At 50.6% G+C, this 17767-nt stretch overlaps 1 long non-coding RNA gene across 1 annotated transcript; it reads left to right on the top strand.

Annotated features, from left to right (window-relative positions):
• Positions 1 to 3552: 3552 nt before the first annotated feature.
• On the top strand, positions 3553 to 6184 carry LOC141731927 (uncharacterized). Its single transcript, XR_012583824.1, has 2 exons — positions 3553 to 4296; positions 4824 to 6184. It is a non-coding gene; the product is annotated as an uncharacterized LOC141731927 (long non-coding RNA).
• The last annotated feature ends 11583 nt before the right edge of the window (positions 6185 to 17767 follow it).

Here is a 17767-nt window from a genome sequence, read left to right on the forward strand (position 1 = left end):
TGGAGGAGGCTCTTTGTACTATCAAACCAGCCCGACTTGGCACTCGTGCCACCTTTCATCTGGGAACAATCCTGCGTATCGTGGATTTTCAGGAGCCAGCCGGCCACTCCCAGCCACAGGCCCCCAAACACAAACCTCACCCGTTTCCCAGGAAACAAAATTCAGCTGCCGCGCTTCTTGATGGTAGATTGCAGGAACCGCTTGGCTCTATATAACCAGCCCGACTTGGCACTGGTGTCACCTATCATCTGGGAACCATCCTGCGTATCGTGGATTTTCTGGAGCCAGCTGGCCCCTACCAGCCACAGGACCCCAAACACAAACTACAGCCTTTTTCCCTGGAAACAAAACTCAGCTGCCCCGCTTCTGGACAGCTGATTCAAGGAGCCACATGGTGCTATCAAACCAGTACCACTTCGCAATGGTGCAACCTTGGGGCTGGGAACCATCCTGCATATCGTGGATTTTGATGAGCTATCCGGCCACTCCCAGCCACAGGCCTCGAAACACAAACCGCAGCCCTTTTCGCTGGCAAACAAAACTCATCTGCCCGGCTTGTGCGTGGCAGATTGCAGGAGGCTCTTTGTACTATCAAACCAGCCCGACTTGGCACTGGTACCACCTTTCATCTGGCAACAATCCTACGTATCGTGGATTTTCAGGAGAATACAGTAGAAGAATCGCCACAGATTGCAGAATTAGCAGCTGTTGTAAGAGCCTTTGAAATATTTAAAAACGAGCCTTTCAAACTGGTCACAGATTCAGGTTATGTTGCAGGAATAGCTATGAGAGCAGAACATGCTCTTCTCAAAGAGGTCTCTAACCCAAAGTTATCCCACCTGCTCTCTAATTTAATACAATTGATATCCCACAGAAAGCAACCTTATCCCATAATGCATGTGAGGTCTCGCACGGGCCTCCCAGGTTTCGTTGCAGAAGGCAGGAAAGCAGATGCATTAGCAATGGCAGTAGAAACTGCTAATGTCCCTAACATATTTGCTCTGGCAAAGCTGTCACATGCGTTCTTTCATCAAAATTTACCTGCCCTTATAAGAATGTTTAAGCTCTCAAAGGATCAGGCAAAAGCTATCGTGGCTACCTGTCCGAACTGTCAAAACTACCAGATATCGTCAATGGGTACGGGAGTCAATCCCCAAGGTCTGAATAGCTGTCAGCTGTGGCAGACAGATGTAACTCACTTTGCACCTTTTGGAAGGTCAAAGTACGTGCATGTTTCAGTCGACACGTTCTCAGGAGCAGTGTTTGCATCATCACATGCAGGAGAAAAGACAATGCACGCAATAAAACACTTCCTCCTTGCTTTTGCCTGGGTGTACCAAAGGAGATTAAAACAGATAACGGGCCAGCCTATACCGCCCACAAGTTGAAGGAGTTCTTCAATGAATGGGGCATAGCACACAAGACAGGCATACCTATCAACTCCACAGGACAATCCATCGTGGAAAGGACACATCAAACCATCAAAAGAGTCCTTGAGCAACAGAACAGAGACACAAAAATCACATCTCCAGTGGAGAGAATTTGCAAGGCTCTCTATGTCATCAACTTCCTGAACTGCACAGCATCAGAGCCTGACCCACCAATACTTCACCACTTTGCGAATACCACACAAGCAAGGCTCACGGAGAAACCACCCATGCTTATGAAGGACCCTGAAACACACCAAATTTCTGGGCCTCATCAGTTGATTACCTGGGGAAGAGGTTATGCATGCGTGCTACTACCATCTGGTCCAAGGTGGTACCCAGGAAAATACGTAAAACCATACTTAGGCACAGCAAACACTACTGCAGACGAGGACAAGAACTCTCCTGAGGAAAACACAAGACCACCTCAAAACCAAACCAGCTCAGCCTGGAGATGAAGACGTCGCCGAACACCCACAAACACAAGAACAGACCGCCCCATTACAAGGCAGCAGACAAAACAGAAAGTTAAATAAGTCTGCTGTAACTGGCCACAGATAGCCTTAACACAAAAGTGTTCTCTGAATTATGTGTTATTACACTGTGTTTTGTAATGTAAAAGAAAACCATATTATTCCCTCTTCCTAACCTTAAAACCCCTTAACCTTCTACCCACTCCTCCTCCCGTAGTGTAGATTAGAAATTAAAAGAAAAGGGGGGGAGGAGGGGAACACAGAAAAGAACAAGGCAGAAATCCCCCTCATCATATAGATAACAAATTGTGCTTATATTCCCTATCAGAATCCCTAATCCTGCCCAAAGATGAAAAATATCTCCGTCGGTGCTGTCCTCACTGCTGCCTGGATGCTCTACACTGTACTGCGTGACTTCAGCTGGATTAGCCCTCAGCCTAGCCATAATGTTTGGGTAACCTTAGCGAAAACATTAAAACAACATGTGTTTGTCCATGGGAAGCATTGATAATCCACTTTCTACATGTCTAGTAGGAATTCCCTTTGTAGTAGACGATTGGCCTGTCCAGAACTCAGAGGTTCTCCGCACCACAGGTAAGAGACCCAATGGGGCTGATACTTGGGACGAGTGGACAAAAATTCTGCCAGATGCTCGAGAGGAACCCCAAGAATTGGATCTATTGGGATCCTCCAAGGCCACATATTGTGTCAAATTTTACTTTAGGCGTCCAAAAAATGATTGGCCAGAAATTGACCAACACAAAAACACATATCGAAAAGATGTATCACCAGTGAACAAAGCCTATAACTCACATGATTGGTGTAATTACACTGCTCATATAATTTCTGTGTCCCCTCTCCATCCCAAAGTATTATCCAAGGGAATGTTTCTCATCTGTGGTGACAGAGTATGGGCAGGGATCCCCTCCCGACTCCAGGGAGGTCCCTGTACTCTGGGAAAACTTTCTACCCTTACTCCAAACATCACCCTATTACATAATTGGAAAAAAGAAAGAGAATTAAAACGCAAAAAAATGGTCCTACACTGAATTTGATGAAAATTGTGATCCGAGATTATACGATTGGAACAGACCAAAAAAGATTGCTGTGTCTCTGTTTTTACCCTGGGTAGCTGCAGCTAAAGCCCTCTGTGAAATCAATCACCTTGGGTGCTGGCTCAGTAAACAAGCTAACGCTACATCAGCAGCCCTGAGTGATCTCTTAAAGGAAGAAGAAACCACAAGACAAGCTTCACTCTAAAACCGAGCAGCAATTGACTTCCTGCTGCTTGCCCACGGACATGGATGTGAGGACTTCGAGGGAATGTGCTGCTTCAACCTCTCTTCACATTCGGAGTCTATTACAGCGACCTGATGAAGGTCTTCAGGGTGAGAGATGGACGAGAATCTTGTTTTATGATCAGAAGGCTGGATTTATTAGTATATGACATATAATACATTATAACTATACTAAAAAGAATAAGGAGAGAAGTTGCAGAGGCTGCTAACCTAAGAATAGCATAGAAAAGAACAAATAACAAAGTTCTGTGTCCAGCAGAAAGCAAGGACAAAACTCTCCTGTGAGTGGTCAGCAAATCCAAACACTCACAGAAGCCCAATCACCGCTGCACCTGTTACATTCCACACCAGCTGATAACAATTGTTTACATTCTTCTTCTGGGGCCTCAGCTTCCCAGAAAATGAACAAATCCCAAAGAGAGATGTCGCAGACATTTTTCCATAGAAAACCTTTCTTTCACATTTGTCCATCTTCTGGGAAGCAAAGGCCCAGAAGATGAATGCAAACAATTGTTATCAGCTGCTGTGGCATGCAATAGGATGCCTCTGTGATTGGCTCATCTTCCATGTATCCAATAGGGGGCCAATCACAGAAGCAAGCTCGGGGACAGATTCCCTGGAGACAGAACTTTGTTATTCATTCTTTCTATTCTATTCTTAGCTTGGCAGCTCTCTGCAACTTCTCTCCTTATTCTTTTTAGTATAGTTACAATGTATTATATATCATATATCAATAAATCCAGCCTTCTGAACAAGAAACAAGATTCTCGTCCTTCTCTCACCCCAGCGACCTCCCCAGGTCACTGTAATAGCTGGTGACCCCTTGTGTCAGAGCAAAAATTAATTTGATAAGACCAGAGGAGCAAAATTGCTGCACTGGGAAAAATCCTGTATGTGTAGCATGTGATGGTTGCTTTGAAGTGACCACAGAAGTGGATTCAAGCCAGGAGTTGAAGAACTGAAGATCCTGATTTGGACACAGTTCACAGCCAAGGCTGACCACAAAGAGAACCTTCTTCTGGAAAAGCTTCAGGAAGATGTTCGGAGAGAGCAGCAGACCCGTGGAGCTGGCCAGAGCAAGCTGGACTCTTTCAAAAGGTACTGTTGGCTTTTCCCTTCCTGATGAACCAGCCCTTCGTAGTTTGTGGCTGTTGGTATGGCAGACACATGCCTTTCAGGAAGAGGTTCAGTTCTCCCATTCAGAGGAGAAACTTATTGCCCTCTGGCAAGAATGGTGTAGAGAAGATGGTTTTTTTCTGTCAGCAACAGATCTCTATGAGTTCTTTCAATGGGCAAAGCTTTTTGGGTTCTTTACTGATGTCCTATGCGCTTTGGATGTTTTCGTGTGGGAGTGCATGAATTCCATTTTCCGGTTCGTCTGCAGCCAGGGACGTGTTTTACCTTCTATCTACCCAGCATTTATAAAGCTCTTCCCAGTTTTGAAACAGAGAGCAGCTGTTTTTCCATGGATTTCTAACTGCTATGGGCAGGCCCCATTTCCACCGTCCCCAGTGGGAGAAGACCCGGTGGGGGATGAGTGGGCGCTTCCCAGCCCCCCCTGCTCCGCGGCGGGGGGGGGCGAAATTTCGCCTCTCAAAGAAGTTTTTTTTACTCTTTCTCCCTAGCCTGCGCAGATGGAGCCTTCTCCTCCCTCCCCTTCTCTCACTCCGGGGGAATGTGAGTGGGCGGTCCCGCTCGAGCCAACGCTGTTGGTGCTGCCCCTGCCAGCGCTGCGTCCGGCTTCAAGATCCGCCTCACAGGCGCGGCCGCCACTCCAGGCGATCCCGTCTCCGCCTCTCCAGGCAGTCCCGCCACGGCTTCACAGGCCTCCCCGCCCCTGCCAGCGCCTGCGTCTGAGAATGCAGAAGCAGCACTTCCTGTCCCTGCTGAGTTGCCAGGCGATGACGACGCATCTCCAGCTTCCGGCTCAGCGGAGGAGTTGTTCTCTCCAGCCCCTCCAGTCCCCCTGCCGCTTCCATCCTTACCGCCTCAAGCTGAGACGGTCCCTGTTCAGGATGGTGTTGAAGACGGTGCCGAACCTGCGGGACCCTCGGAACAGACCGCGGCCACTCCTACATCCAGCGAGATTCCCTCCCCGGTTCCAGCTCCCCCCGCCGCTGCCTGCACAGGCTGCCCCAGCAGTTCTGCTATTGTCAGAGGCTGTGTCCTCCGTGTCGGCGTCAGAGACTGCCCTGGAACCGGCAGCTTGTTCGAACTCGGACCATCCCAGACTGGCTGCTATAGCAGCGGCCCCGGCGGCTGGTCTCCCCTTCCGTGGAGCGGGGAGTGCTCGCCAGCTGACTGTTGGGGCAATGCGTTTGCCTGCTTTTAAGATCAGCATTCTCGGCAGGTTGGAGGGTGGTTTGTCGGGGATTGTCCCCTGGAGGCTGCCATCTCTGCCGCCTCTCTTGCGCCTTAGTGGCGGGGGGGCAGGTGCATCCCGAGAGCTCTGCCTCTGATCCCCAGCCCGGAGGGGGTGGGGATGAAGCCATGGGGCAGATGAAAGACAAACCCGATGCATTGCAGGGGAAGAGGGCACAGTTGGAGGAGATCATAGCTGGTTTGCTGTGGGGAACAAATATCTCCAGACCCCAGATGGGATTTCTGGGGAAGGCTTCTATTTCCCTGCTGCTGGCATGCCTCAGTGGTTTTGGGAAAATGAGGCGTGTCACCACCCGTGCTGCCATTGTACTGGTAGCAGGGTGCAGGCCTGTGGGAATGCAGAGCCTGCCCCATGGGTTTGGCCTGGGCCGTTGGGCTCAGGAAGTTTTTGGGCCAGGGCCAGCATTTGACCTCTTGGTGTTTCTGGGGTTTGTGGTTCCTCCTACTGGCCCTGGCCCCCCCTTTGTGGGCCAGTTTTGGGGTTCCTGGTCCATCATGGGCCAGGGCCCCCTGGGCCTTTCTTTCTCTGGCACTGCTCTGCTCAGCTGCTGCTCTTTTCCTTTTCGATCAAAAAAAAAAAAAAAAAAAAAAAAAAGATTGAAAATAGCGGGCAGCAGCTCTGAAGCATTGAAGCATTGAAGGGCCAGAAAAGGACATTCCAAAGTTGTTCAAATTGTTTGAAATTGTTGTAAGACTGTCAATGGTTTGATGGGACTGTTGCAGAAGTCAATTTCAGGACCGAAAGGACTCTCAGATGTCCAAAAGAAACAACTTCAGCTCATGGACTGTTTCTGAAACTCAGCTGCTTGGACTTGAATTTTCTTTGCATTGATTTTTGCATTTTCTTAGATTGTAGGATTGTTTTAGTGATTTGTTAGTATTGTATATTTTACAGGTGAAGAAATTTCCTGTTCATTTCACATCAGCATTTTTCTTTTTAATTTATACAATTTAGAAAGTGAGATGTCGCAGACATTTTTCCATAGAAAACCTTTCTTTCACATTTGTCCATCTTCTGGGAAGCAAAGGCCCAGAAGATGAATGCAAACAATTGTTATCAGCTGCTGTGGCATGCAATAGGATGCCTCTGTGATTGGCTCATCTTCCATGTTTCCAATAGGGGGCCAATCACAGAAGCAAGCTCGGGGACAGATTCCCTGGAGACAGAACTTTGTTATTCATTCTTTCTATTCTATTCTTAGCTTGGCAGCTCTCTGCAACTTCTCTCCTTATTCTTTTTAGTATAGTTATAATGTATTATATATCATATATCAATAAATCCAGCCTTGATCAAGATACAAGATTCTCGTCCTTCTCTCACCCCAGCGACCTCCCCAGGTCGCTGTAATAGAGAGGATTTCTATGAAAAAATGTCTGCGACAGGAGTCCATCCATGCGAACATCCAGAAACTGAAAGATCTCGTGAAGGACTTGAAAGTAGAAAGAATCCCAGATTTGGTCAATGAACTTTTCAGGCAATGGGGACTAACAGGGTGGACTGCAACTTTGGTCAAGGGATTGTTGTTGATTCTCCTTGTAATTGTCATTCTGTTAGCTATGTTCTTGTGTCTTCACTCTTTCAAAAAAACTATCGCGAATGCATCTTTTGTAAAAACAGAAAGTGGAGTTGTAGTAAACCCCTAAGGTTTAGCCAGGGCCCCTTGGAGAATAAAATGCTGACACAGCAGCAAAGAAGTTTCCTGTCTCCAGGGACATCTGCCCTATACCCTATCCCTATAGCCATGTAAGGCAATATGTTGTTAACCCTACTATTGGTCACTTATGGTCACTCTAACACCCTTGCCATTGGTCAGGATTGGAACTGGGCCAAGGGTATAAAAGTAGCACACTGTACCCCTACTAACTTGGAAGAAGAAGAGCTGAGACTCTTCACGGACCCTCCAATAAAGCCATACACGTGGAACAGCTGGTGTCTTCTGCTTCTCCTCTCTCTACCGTCTGCTGGAGCCTTAGGCCAAGGCAAAAGCTACCTAGCAAGCAAAGAGCTTGAAATCATAAGAGCTGCCTAATCACTAAGAGCTGAATATTCCCTGCTTGCTAGGGCTGTCCCGTGGCCTTGGTCTGAGAGCGAGCTGGCTTCTGGTCCCCTGTCCCCTTGGGGACTGAGCTCTGGATCTGTAATAGCTTACATAGGATAAGACCAAGTGAGGCTCATTTAGGGAGCCTCCTTTGGCCTTGGCCAAGCACCTTCCCCCATGGCTGGGGCTGAGTCCGGTGGCCACTGCAGCTGCTGCTGTGCCCTTGTCAGGGGCTGAGGCCGTGGGGCAGTGCCCAGAGCAGCTTGGCCTGAGCAGAGCTGTGGGGCCAAAGCCGGCTGGGCTGGGCTGGGGAGACTCCCTTGGTGCTGCCCAGAGCTCAGGGCAGCTGGCAGAGCTTGCAGGGAGCCGGGCTGGGCTCAGAGAGCCTGGCCCAGAAACCATCAGTGTCCATCTCAGCCTGGCTGAGCGTGCAGGGGCAGGACTCAGGCCAGGCCTTGTGGGGCAGGGCCAGCACCTGTGCAAGGCATTGAAAACAGGCAAGTGGCCCAGAGAGGAGGCTGCTCTGTGCGCTTGGGGACATGGACAGAGCAGGGAGGGGGCCCAGGACACTTCTCAGCGCCAGCCTCTGTGCCCAGCCCTTGACAGCCCTGGCTGCTGAGCCCCTTTTTGGCCTGGGCTGAGTTTGGCTGTGGCCCAGCTCCATCCTCCTGCAGGGCTCAGGGCCTGTTCCCAGCATCTCTGCTGGCCCAGAGGCCGGCAGAGCCCGGGGCAGGGCTGTTTGTGCAGCCCCACAGGTGCGATGGGCTCTGCAGGAGCTGGCAGAGGCTGCCCAGCAGGGAGGCCATGGGGCACAGAGCCCCAAGGCTGCTGTGGGCACCACGGCAAAGGGACCGTTCCCAGCCGCAATGCTCCTGGCCTGGGCTGGGCCTGCACAGGGGCTGAGCCACCATGGCTGGGCCAGCACAGGGCCACAAAGGGGCCACGCAGCCGCTGCTGGGGCTGACAGCAAGGCCAGGCACACACAAGCAATTGCTGAGCATGGCCTGTGCTGGCCAGGCCTGACTGTGCCAGAGGCAGAGCTCAGCTGCCCTTGGGGGCTGCAGCAACACGCCAGAGCCCAAAGAGCGTCCATGGCTGGGCTGGAGACCAAGGCTGCAGCAGGAAAATGCAGGGCTGCTGTGGAATGGGGAGGGCATTGAATTCCAGCGCACACCTCAGCTCTCTGATGATCCCAGCACCATGCTGGGCCCTGTTTCAGACTGGAGCAGAGCAGATGTTGATAGGACAGGGGCCCTGCAGGGCTGTTAGGGACCTGCAGCTTACAAGGTGCTCTGCTCTCCCTTTAAGTGCTCTCTGAGTGATCCAATCCCAGCTGGGCACCTCAGGGCACAAGTGGCACTGGCTATTCATGGGCACACAACTAATGTCTGCCTGGAAAGGGGCACAGGTTTTATTTCCTGTTAGTTTCATAATATACAAGCAAATCTTTATTATCTGGGTTATTTGAGTACTGTTAAGAAATGGCACAGTTTTCCCATCAGGAACAGGAATTTCCTGGAGGTGTACAGATGGCAGGAGGAAAAATACTGATCTTGCCTTCTACTAGTGTGACCAATATTTTCTTTATTACTTCCTCTCCATTTTCCTTCAGGTGTTTTCAGCTCTTCTGTTGAAATGGCCATGTCTAAGGACATCTCTTCCTTTACAGCAGGTGGATCTATGTACTTCTACTGCTCTCTGATTTCATCCTCTAGATTCTCTCTGGTCATTCAGGTGCCTCTCAACTGACTGGCTTCATGCTTTGAGCTGGAAGAAATTGCCCAATATTTCTGATGTTCAAATAAATATATAATAAATATCATCTTAATTGTGTTTTTATCTATCACAGAATTACCTTATGTCTTTGTCTAAAAGTGTTCCTGTACAGAAATCCCTGGGGGATGGGGGACATATCAGATGCCGCTGGAACATCACAGAGAGCTGAGGAAAGGGCTGTGATGGTTATTAAATTGTCCAAATTTTCAACTTGTGTTTGTTGGCAAGAAACCTTTCTGTGCCTCTGAGTGTCACCAGTCCCTAAGCCCAAAGGACACAAACCTGAGGAGTTGTGGTTCCCACTGCAGGGGGACTTGGACCTTGGCTCTGCGCAGGAGAGCTCTTCATCCCCTTTCTCTCTTTTCCTCCCACTGGACATGGAGGGATCTCCTGACTTCAGTGTGTGACTCGTGGGTGCAAAGAGCAAATCTGGGCAGAATCAGGGCAGGGAGGGTTTTGGGGGACATCAGGATCTGTGCTGGACACAGAAGGTGTTTCCCATTGCTCTCAGGCTGTCTGCTGTAGAATGTGGATTTAATACCCAGCAAAGGAATTACTTTTGCATTTGATGGGGCTGTGACTTGCCTTGGCTTTGTTGGCTGACAAGAAATGAACATCACTCTGTACCTCGGGCAGCTCCTTCTCCAAGGAAAGCAGGTGGGAGCTGGAGCCAAGGAGCTGAAAGCTGCAGGTGCAGCCTGGGCTGGAGGGAGCTCAGATTTGCACAAGGCTGCTCTGAGTGCCAGACCTTGGATGGGGGAAATGGTGGGGTGGGGGTAGGGACAGAGTCTGATTGATTGTCAGCCATGGAGGGTCTTGATGTTCATATCTACTAAAACTGCATGAGGATGTACTTGGATTCAGTGACAATTGGAGATTGCACATATCGATGTATTAACAGTGAAAAAAAACTAAACAGGACGTAAAAAATATTTTCTCGCTGTCTTTTTAAATATAATGCATACACTTTTTATATACTACTGAGATCTGTTGAATTAACCACAAAAGAATTGAAAATTAAAATCAAATTGTTCCCAGAGACTTGGCTTGTTAAGGTGTTCTGAAAGTTAATGAGCCCTGGGACACTGAATTCCTGCACTGAAGAGCTGAAGGCTGAACAAGCCCCTGGAGCAGGAAAATTCAGCAGCAGCCTCCAAGGTGCTGAGGGTGTCAGCAGCCCCCAGTGAGGCCATCCCTGCCCAGAGACCGTGGGGGAATGGGCAGACAAGGAGAACGTCCCTGGGGCTGGGGCAGCACAACTCAGAGGCACCAGCGGCTGCAGCTGGGAAATGGAGTGTGCAATGTGGCTGGGAAAGCCCTGCCTGGGCTGGGCCAAGCAGGACACACAACCTCTTACTTCCATCCAGTAGAAAACTCTGTCAAGGAGATATTTAAAAGGAGTTACAATTGTTTGTGCATTCTGAGTTGGACTTCCTAGAAAAATACCAACAAGAGATCCTCAGGAGCTCAAAACACAAAACAGCCTTTACTGGCAATTTTAGAAAATCAGAGAAACTTTGGCAAAAGATTTAATATGACATTCAGTCAACAAAAATCACTTCTCAAAGCATTGACTTGGCCCATTCAATGTCACAGCTCTAAGCTATTTGAATTTTACCTTACTCAAATTTGCAAAAGGACCGAAATAGAAGAAAAGGACAGAAAGAGAGAGGGGCAAAAAAGATGCAGAGAAGCACACATAGAGTTACCAACTCCTGGATTCCAGCACTGTTCAGATGGAAATTCCAAGAGGAGGTAGGGTCAAGATGTGTGCTTGCCTTGTGGTCAGCCTTCAAAAACGCTTGGTCTTGCTGGGCCCTTCCCGCAGGTGGGCCTTGGGCTCATTTGGTCCCTCAGGAGCTGGGCTGGGGGCTGCAGAGGTGGCTGTGGAGCATTGCCTATGCTGTGCCAGGGACTGGCAGACACTGCTGAGCTGGGATAGAGGCTCTGGGAGGATTGGGGTTCCAGGGCAGGGCAAGACTGGACCTTCCCCTTCCTCCCCCACACACAAAATGTTTTGAGTCAACAATCTCCTTGAGACTGTCACAACAGGGAATGTTGGAGGTGAAACCCCAATTCTGGCCATGGGCACCTGGATGAGGAGGACAGTTCTTTTCCATAGGAAGGAAAGCACAGAGCCCCAGTGTTTGGAGAGCCTCACTAGGCCAAGGCCTGGCAGACTTGTCAGGAATTGCAGATTTTGTCTGGGACCAGTCTTTGGATATAGGGAATTTTTGAGGTGGAATCCAATATCAGCCATGGGCACCTGGAGAAGCAGGACAGTTCTTTCCCATAGGAAGAAGAACACAGAGCCTAACCCAGGGTTTTGGGGACAGATGAGAGGTGATTCTTGTGAAACCATTACCAGCCAGACTTGTCCTGGCAATATTCCTATGGGAACAATCTCTGTATATAAGGAAATTTGGAGGTGAAATCCCAATTCTGGCAATGGTTTCCTGAAGGAGAAGGACAATTCTTTTCCATTGGGAAGGAAAGCACAGAGCCCCAGTGTTTCAGCAGCATATGAGAAGAGACCCTCAACATGCCAAGGTCGTCTGGAAGATGTTGGGCAGGCAACGAGAGGCCAAACCAGCCAGATCTGTTTCATGTTCCCTTGCTTTTATGAGGCCTTGCAGTATCACCATGGTCCCCTTGGTTCCATGGGACCCCGCAGCATCACAATGGTGCTTTGGATCCATGTGGTCCAGCAGTGAGACAAAGGCCCCCAGGTTCAATGGGGTCCCACAGTGTCACAATGGTCCCAACAATTCCATGAGGCCTTGCAGTGTCACAATGGTCTCCATTGTTCCACAGGCCCCACAATGTCACGTGACTCCTCTGTTCCATAAGCTCTGCAATATCACAGTGGACCTTTGGACCCTGGGGGTTTGCTGTATCACAACGGTCTCTTTTGGCTCCACAGCGTCACAATGGACCATTGATGACAGGAGGCCCCTTTCTGTCACCCTGGAGCTTTGGTTCCATGCAGCCCAGAAGTGTCACAAAAGTCTCCTTTGGCTCCACAGTGTCACAATGGAGCACTGATGACACGAGGCCCTGCAATGTCACAATGGTTGGTTCCATGAGGCCCTGCAGTGTCACAAACGCCTCTTGGTCTCACAAATCCTCACAGCATCACAATGGTGCTCTTGGTTCTGTAGGGACCTCCAGGGTCACATTGGTCTCACTGGTTCCATGGGGCCTCATACTGTCACAATGGTCTCCACGGTTCCATGAAGCTCTGCAGTGTCACAATGGTCCCTTCGTTTGATGGGGCCTCTCAGTGTCACAATGATCCCTACATTCCATGGAGCCACACAGCGTCAGTACACTCCCCTTGGTTCCATGAGGCCCAGCAATGTCACACTGCTCTCCGTGATTCCATGAAGCCCCACAGTGTCACAATGGTCCCTTGGTGTCACAGAGCCCCACAGTGTCACAATGGTCCCTTTTGGTTCCATGGGCCCTGTGTTGCTGCATTCCCCCCTCCCCTTCTCAGGCCGCCCTGCCAGCTGAGGAATGCTCCTTGGGGCTCAGCCTTGGCCAACAGCCCCTGGGCTCAGCTTCTCTGCAGCTCATCACAAACACTGTCTGCTCCAGGCACTGCTGCTGCCCAACCAGCTCCTGCTTTCTGTAGGAGCAGCCCTGGGAACTGTTTGTGTTCCCTCAGTGGCACAACATCCCTGTTCTCACACTGCCAAAGAAAGCGGTTGGTGCCAAGTGTGGCCAGGATGAACCATTGCTGGGACTGAAGCCCCTCTCTTGGGGCCCTGCAAACAGCGCTCCAAAAGGAGCCCTTGGAGCTCTCCTGGGCCAGCAACTCCCTCTGAGTGGGGCCTCTCCCAGCCGGGAACTCTCCCATTTGCTGCTCTCGGGGATCCTGTACAACCACAGAGCCTGGACCCATCCCCCCACTCCTCCAGGCTCAACCCTTTGTGTGCTGGGGAGATGCCAAAGGATCCTCAGGGAGCATTTCCTGCCCTCAGGGGAATTTCTCACAGATGCCTTGCACTGACTCTTGGTGTCTGTGTGCACACAGGAGTGCCTATGCTGGGGAAATGTGGCAGAAATGCTGTTCTCTGAGGGTTTTGAGAGCCTTGGATAGCTGGGTCAATCAGGCCTGTAAGTGAGCTTAAGTCATGAGGCCTAAGCAAAGTTAAATGCTGATAAGAGTTGTTCCTTTGCTAAGCTGTCATGTTTAATAAAAGTTATTGGCTAAGTAAAGTACTGTTGAGTGTTATATCACTATTAAATCATTAAGTCATAGGTTTTAAGTTAGATTAAATACCATTAAGTGCTATTATTTACTAAATTATGAAGTTGAAGGTATCAGTTAAGGTTAAGGTCTGAGTTCAGTTCTGTTAAGTTTGGGCTCTGTTAAGTGTCCTTGTGTCACACACATACAGACACAGGGACAGTTCTTGATTCATTTCTGGTTTGGTTGCCTGGATTTTGTTTGGTTTTGTTGTTGCTTTGTTTCCCTGGTATGCCTGAAGTGTCCAGTCAGGAGCAGAGTGACTCTTGCCAAGGAACTTTGTGCTGCTGCCCCTTAATATTCAATCTGCTGCCCCTTAATATTAAATCTGGTTTTTGCTGATCCCTTGCTGGGTATTTTTTCAGTGCTCTCAAGGCCTTGTTCTTAACAGGGTGAAGTAGCCCTGACCCAGTCTGTGGCCCTGGGGGACATGGGGATGCTGCCAGGGGGTCCCTGTCCCCTTGTGCCACCCCCAGGGCCCCGGCCCCCCGTCCCCGTGTCAGGCTCTGGGGTCGATCTCGTGGAACATCCTCTGGGGGAGGCTGCGGGGCCAGGGGGACCCGGGGGAACAGGGGGGTCCCCGCTGTGCACGAGCAGGGTTGGACTGCTCTGGGGGGAACTGTGAGGGGGGCCGGGGCAGAGTGACCTCCCCAGTGACCTCACACACCCCCTGTGATGTCACAAAGCCCCTGTGAGGTCACACAGCCATCTCTGTGATTTCACATGGCCCCCGTGATGTCACACAGCCCCCGTGTGATGTCACACAGTCCCCTGTGATATTACACAGCTGCTCTGGCTGTCGCAGAAGGTGCAGTGATGTCAAAGAGTCACACTGTGATGTCACAGTTTGTTCTGCGATGTCACAAGCTGCTCTATGATGTTACACAACCACCCAGTGATGTCACAACCCATTCTCTCATGTCACAGAGCCACCCTCTATGATGGCAAGGTTCTATGGCCTCACATTATGATGTCACAGACAGCTGTGGGATGTCACAATCCCCTCAGTGATGTAACAAAACCCTATCTGTGATGCCATACTGCCACTCTGTAATGTCACAGCACACATTTTGATGTCACATCTTGCTCTATGATTTCATACAGCCATGCTTTGATGTCACAGCCTGCTCTGTGATGTCACACAGTCCCCTCTATGATGGTGTAGCTGCTCAGTGTCCTCACTCAACAAACTCTGTGATATCACCATCCAACCTGTGGCCTCACACAACCTACTCTGTGCTGTCACACAGCCCCTTGCTGACATCCCAGCTGCTCTGTGCCTCTGTGACACAGCCACAGAGGAGCTGCTGTGACACAGCCCCCTCTGGCGCATGCCACAGCCCCTGCCAGCGCTGAGCCCCTGTGGGCTCTGTCTGTGCCCTGCTGGTGTCCCTGAGGGGCCCTGGCAGTGCCCCAGCCCTGCTGGGCTGTGCACAGGAGCTGCTCCTGGCCAGAGCTGTCTCTCTGCAGCGCTGCCCTTGCCAGGAGCTGCCTCTGGGCCAGGAGCCCGGCCCAGCTCAGCAGCACTGACACAGCACAGGGACTTTAATGACCCTCTGGGGCTTTGGTGCACTTTGCATCAGACTCAGTCCCTCACCTCTGAATGTGCTCAAAGAACTTCGCAGGGACTCAAATAGAGGGTGAAACACTGAAGTTTCTCATACTTTAAATAGATCTTTCTAAGGGACAGGACTGAGAAAATGTCCCCAGATTCCAGGTAAAGCAGAACACTGGTGGCAGTCATGACAGGTGGGGACAAGGAAGGGAAAGGTGTCTCTGGTGCTGAGCAAACCTGTGTCTCTGTCTCTGCAGGCTGTCGGCATCCCCCAGCTGCGTCACCTGGCTGGGCCCTTCCTTTGCTGACAGCTCTGCCTCCTGCCTGCCTCTGCCTGCCCACACAAAGCCTTGGGCTGCTCCAGGCTCCTGCTGGGGACATGCTGCACCACAGTCCTGCCCTGCCAGGGAAATTCCTTTCTCCTGGTGTTTAGTCTGGACCTTTGTAACTGCACTTGGTGCTATTATGTCTTCTTCAGGCTCATTCCTACTATGAAGAAAAGTTCAAGCCACTCTAAAACCACCCTTTCATCCCTCCATGGCTACTCCTGTTCTCTCCCCAGTCTCCACACCGCTGACCTCAGAGCCATCAGCCTGTACTTGCTGGTTTTGTGATGAGGCCTCCAAACCCCATCTTGGGAGACTTTTGTGCCACTCTCCTAGCTGTAAAATATTTCCTCCTTCTAACAAATGTAAATCCACCCTTGTTTAGTCTAGAGATATTGACCCTTGTTCTGTCATGGCAACATTTGGGAGAAAATTCCTTTGACCACTATTTTTCCATTTTCACAGACCTTGGAGAAGACACAAAAGTCTCCCAAGATGGGGTTTGGAGGCCTCATCACAAAACCAGCAAGTACAGGCTGATGGCTCTGAGGTCAGTGGTGTGGAGACTGGGGAGAGAACAGGAGTAGCCATGGAGGGATGAAAGGGTGGTTTTAGAGTGGCTTGAACTTTTCTTCATAGTAGGAATGAGCAAATTGTCCAAGATCAGGACAATTTGTGCAGCCTGACCCAGTGAAACCGTCTCATCCCCAGGGACAGAATTCCTGTAGTGTGGGTTCTCTGATGTACTAGGTGCCCTCACAACGCTTCTAGCCAGAATGTCTGCTGAGGGCAGCCAGGCTGCTGCAGGGGCAGTGACCTCACAGCCATCACCATGGCAGCCCTGTTCCCTGGGCCTGGCTCTGCTGGCATGAAAAATTTTGTCATTAATATATTTTCCCCAAGGTGCTGGGGCCAATGGCTTTCCAATCAGGCTCCTGGACCAGAAGTGGCTTTTCAGAGCCCAGCCAGGAGTGAGCCCTGAGGCAGCAGCTGTGCAGTGGTGGCCACCAGGCCAGGCTGCCAAGGGAGGCTTCTGGCCATGACCTGCAAGCAGCTGCTGCTGCCAAGGTGCCTTTGGTGCCTCAGGCTCTCCCTGGCACAGCTCCCAGCATGGCACTCTGCCCTTGTGCCCGAGTCCTTCCCTGTGCTGGGGCTGGCCTGGGGCTTTTCCTGCAGCGGGACCTGCCCTGGTCATGGCACAGGAAAGGCAGTTCCTGCTGGAGCAGGAGGCTCTGCCTGCAGTGGGCTCCAACAACTCCAGCAAGGCCCTGTTGAATTCAAAATTGCTGCCTAGAGCACTATATTCTAATAATTGTTATAGCTCCTGAACTGTGGAGTAAATGAATGTGGTTGAGTTCTTTCTTCTAATCATGATTAGAATAAATTAGAGGAATATTTATATAAATCTGTCAGGTATCCCATCATTAATTCTGTGGGACAAATTGGGTTAAAGGTTCAATTCCACCTCTCCAATCCTTTACACCTTTGACAAAGTCTGGGGCTGGGATTGGATCCAGCCACTCCCAGTCTCCTCTCTTTGAAGGAATTTTTACAGTCTAGGAGCCCTGCAGGGGTTTGAGGATCCATGGTGGCTGTTCAGTGTCATTTCTCAACCTCTTGTCTCAGCAGGAGTTTCTCCAATGAAGAAATAAAGCTTTTGCCTGAAGCTCCCACTGTGCCCAAGACAGGAACCCCTGTGAGTGTCTGGGACATCCCAGCTATTTGGCATGTCACCATGGAGCCCCTGTGAGTGTCTGTGACAGATCGTTGCCTTTGCAGCCCAAGGTCCCCGGGGATGTCACCATGGAATGGCTGTGACTGCCTCTGACCACAGGGCTCTTTACCATCCCCAGAGAGCCCTGGGAGGTCTCCATGGAGCCCCTGTCTCTGCCTGCGACATTCCAGCTCTGGAACAGTCTGGAGACTCTTGGAAAGTCCCCATGGATTCCCTCTGAGGGTCTGTGACAAATCTGATCCTTAGCAGGCAATGATCACCAGGACCCTGTTGCTATGGTCAGTTTCCATGGCAACCATCACCAGGGCCCTGTTGCTATGGTCAGTTTCCATGGCAACCATCACCATCTCCCTGTCCCTATGGTCATTCCCTTGGCAGCTCCATGGAGACCCCATGCCAGGGGTGGTTGCCATGGACACCACCTCAGGCCTGCAGCCACAGCCCGTTGCCATGGCAACCATTTGCAGCCCCATCCCCAGGCTCATGTGATCCCAGAACCAC

This window comes from Zonotrichia albicollis, chromosome 26 (genome assembly GCF_047830755.1).
Source record: "Zonotrichia albicollis isolate bZonAlb1 chromosome 26, bZonAlb1.hap1, whole genome shotgun sequence".
Lineage (NCBI taxonomy): Eukaryota > Metazoa > Chordata > Aves > Passeriformes > Passerellidae > Zonotrichia > Zonotrichia albicollis.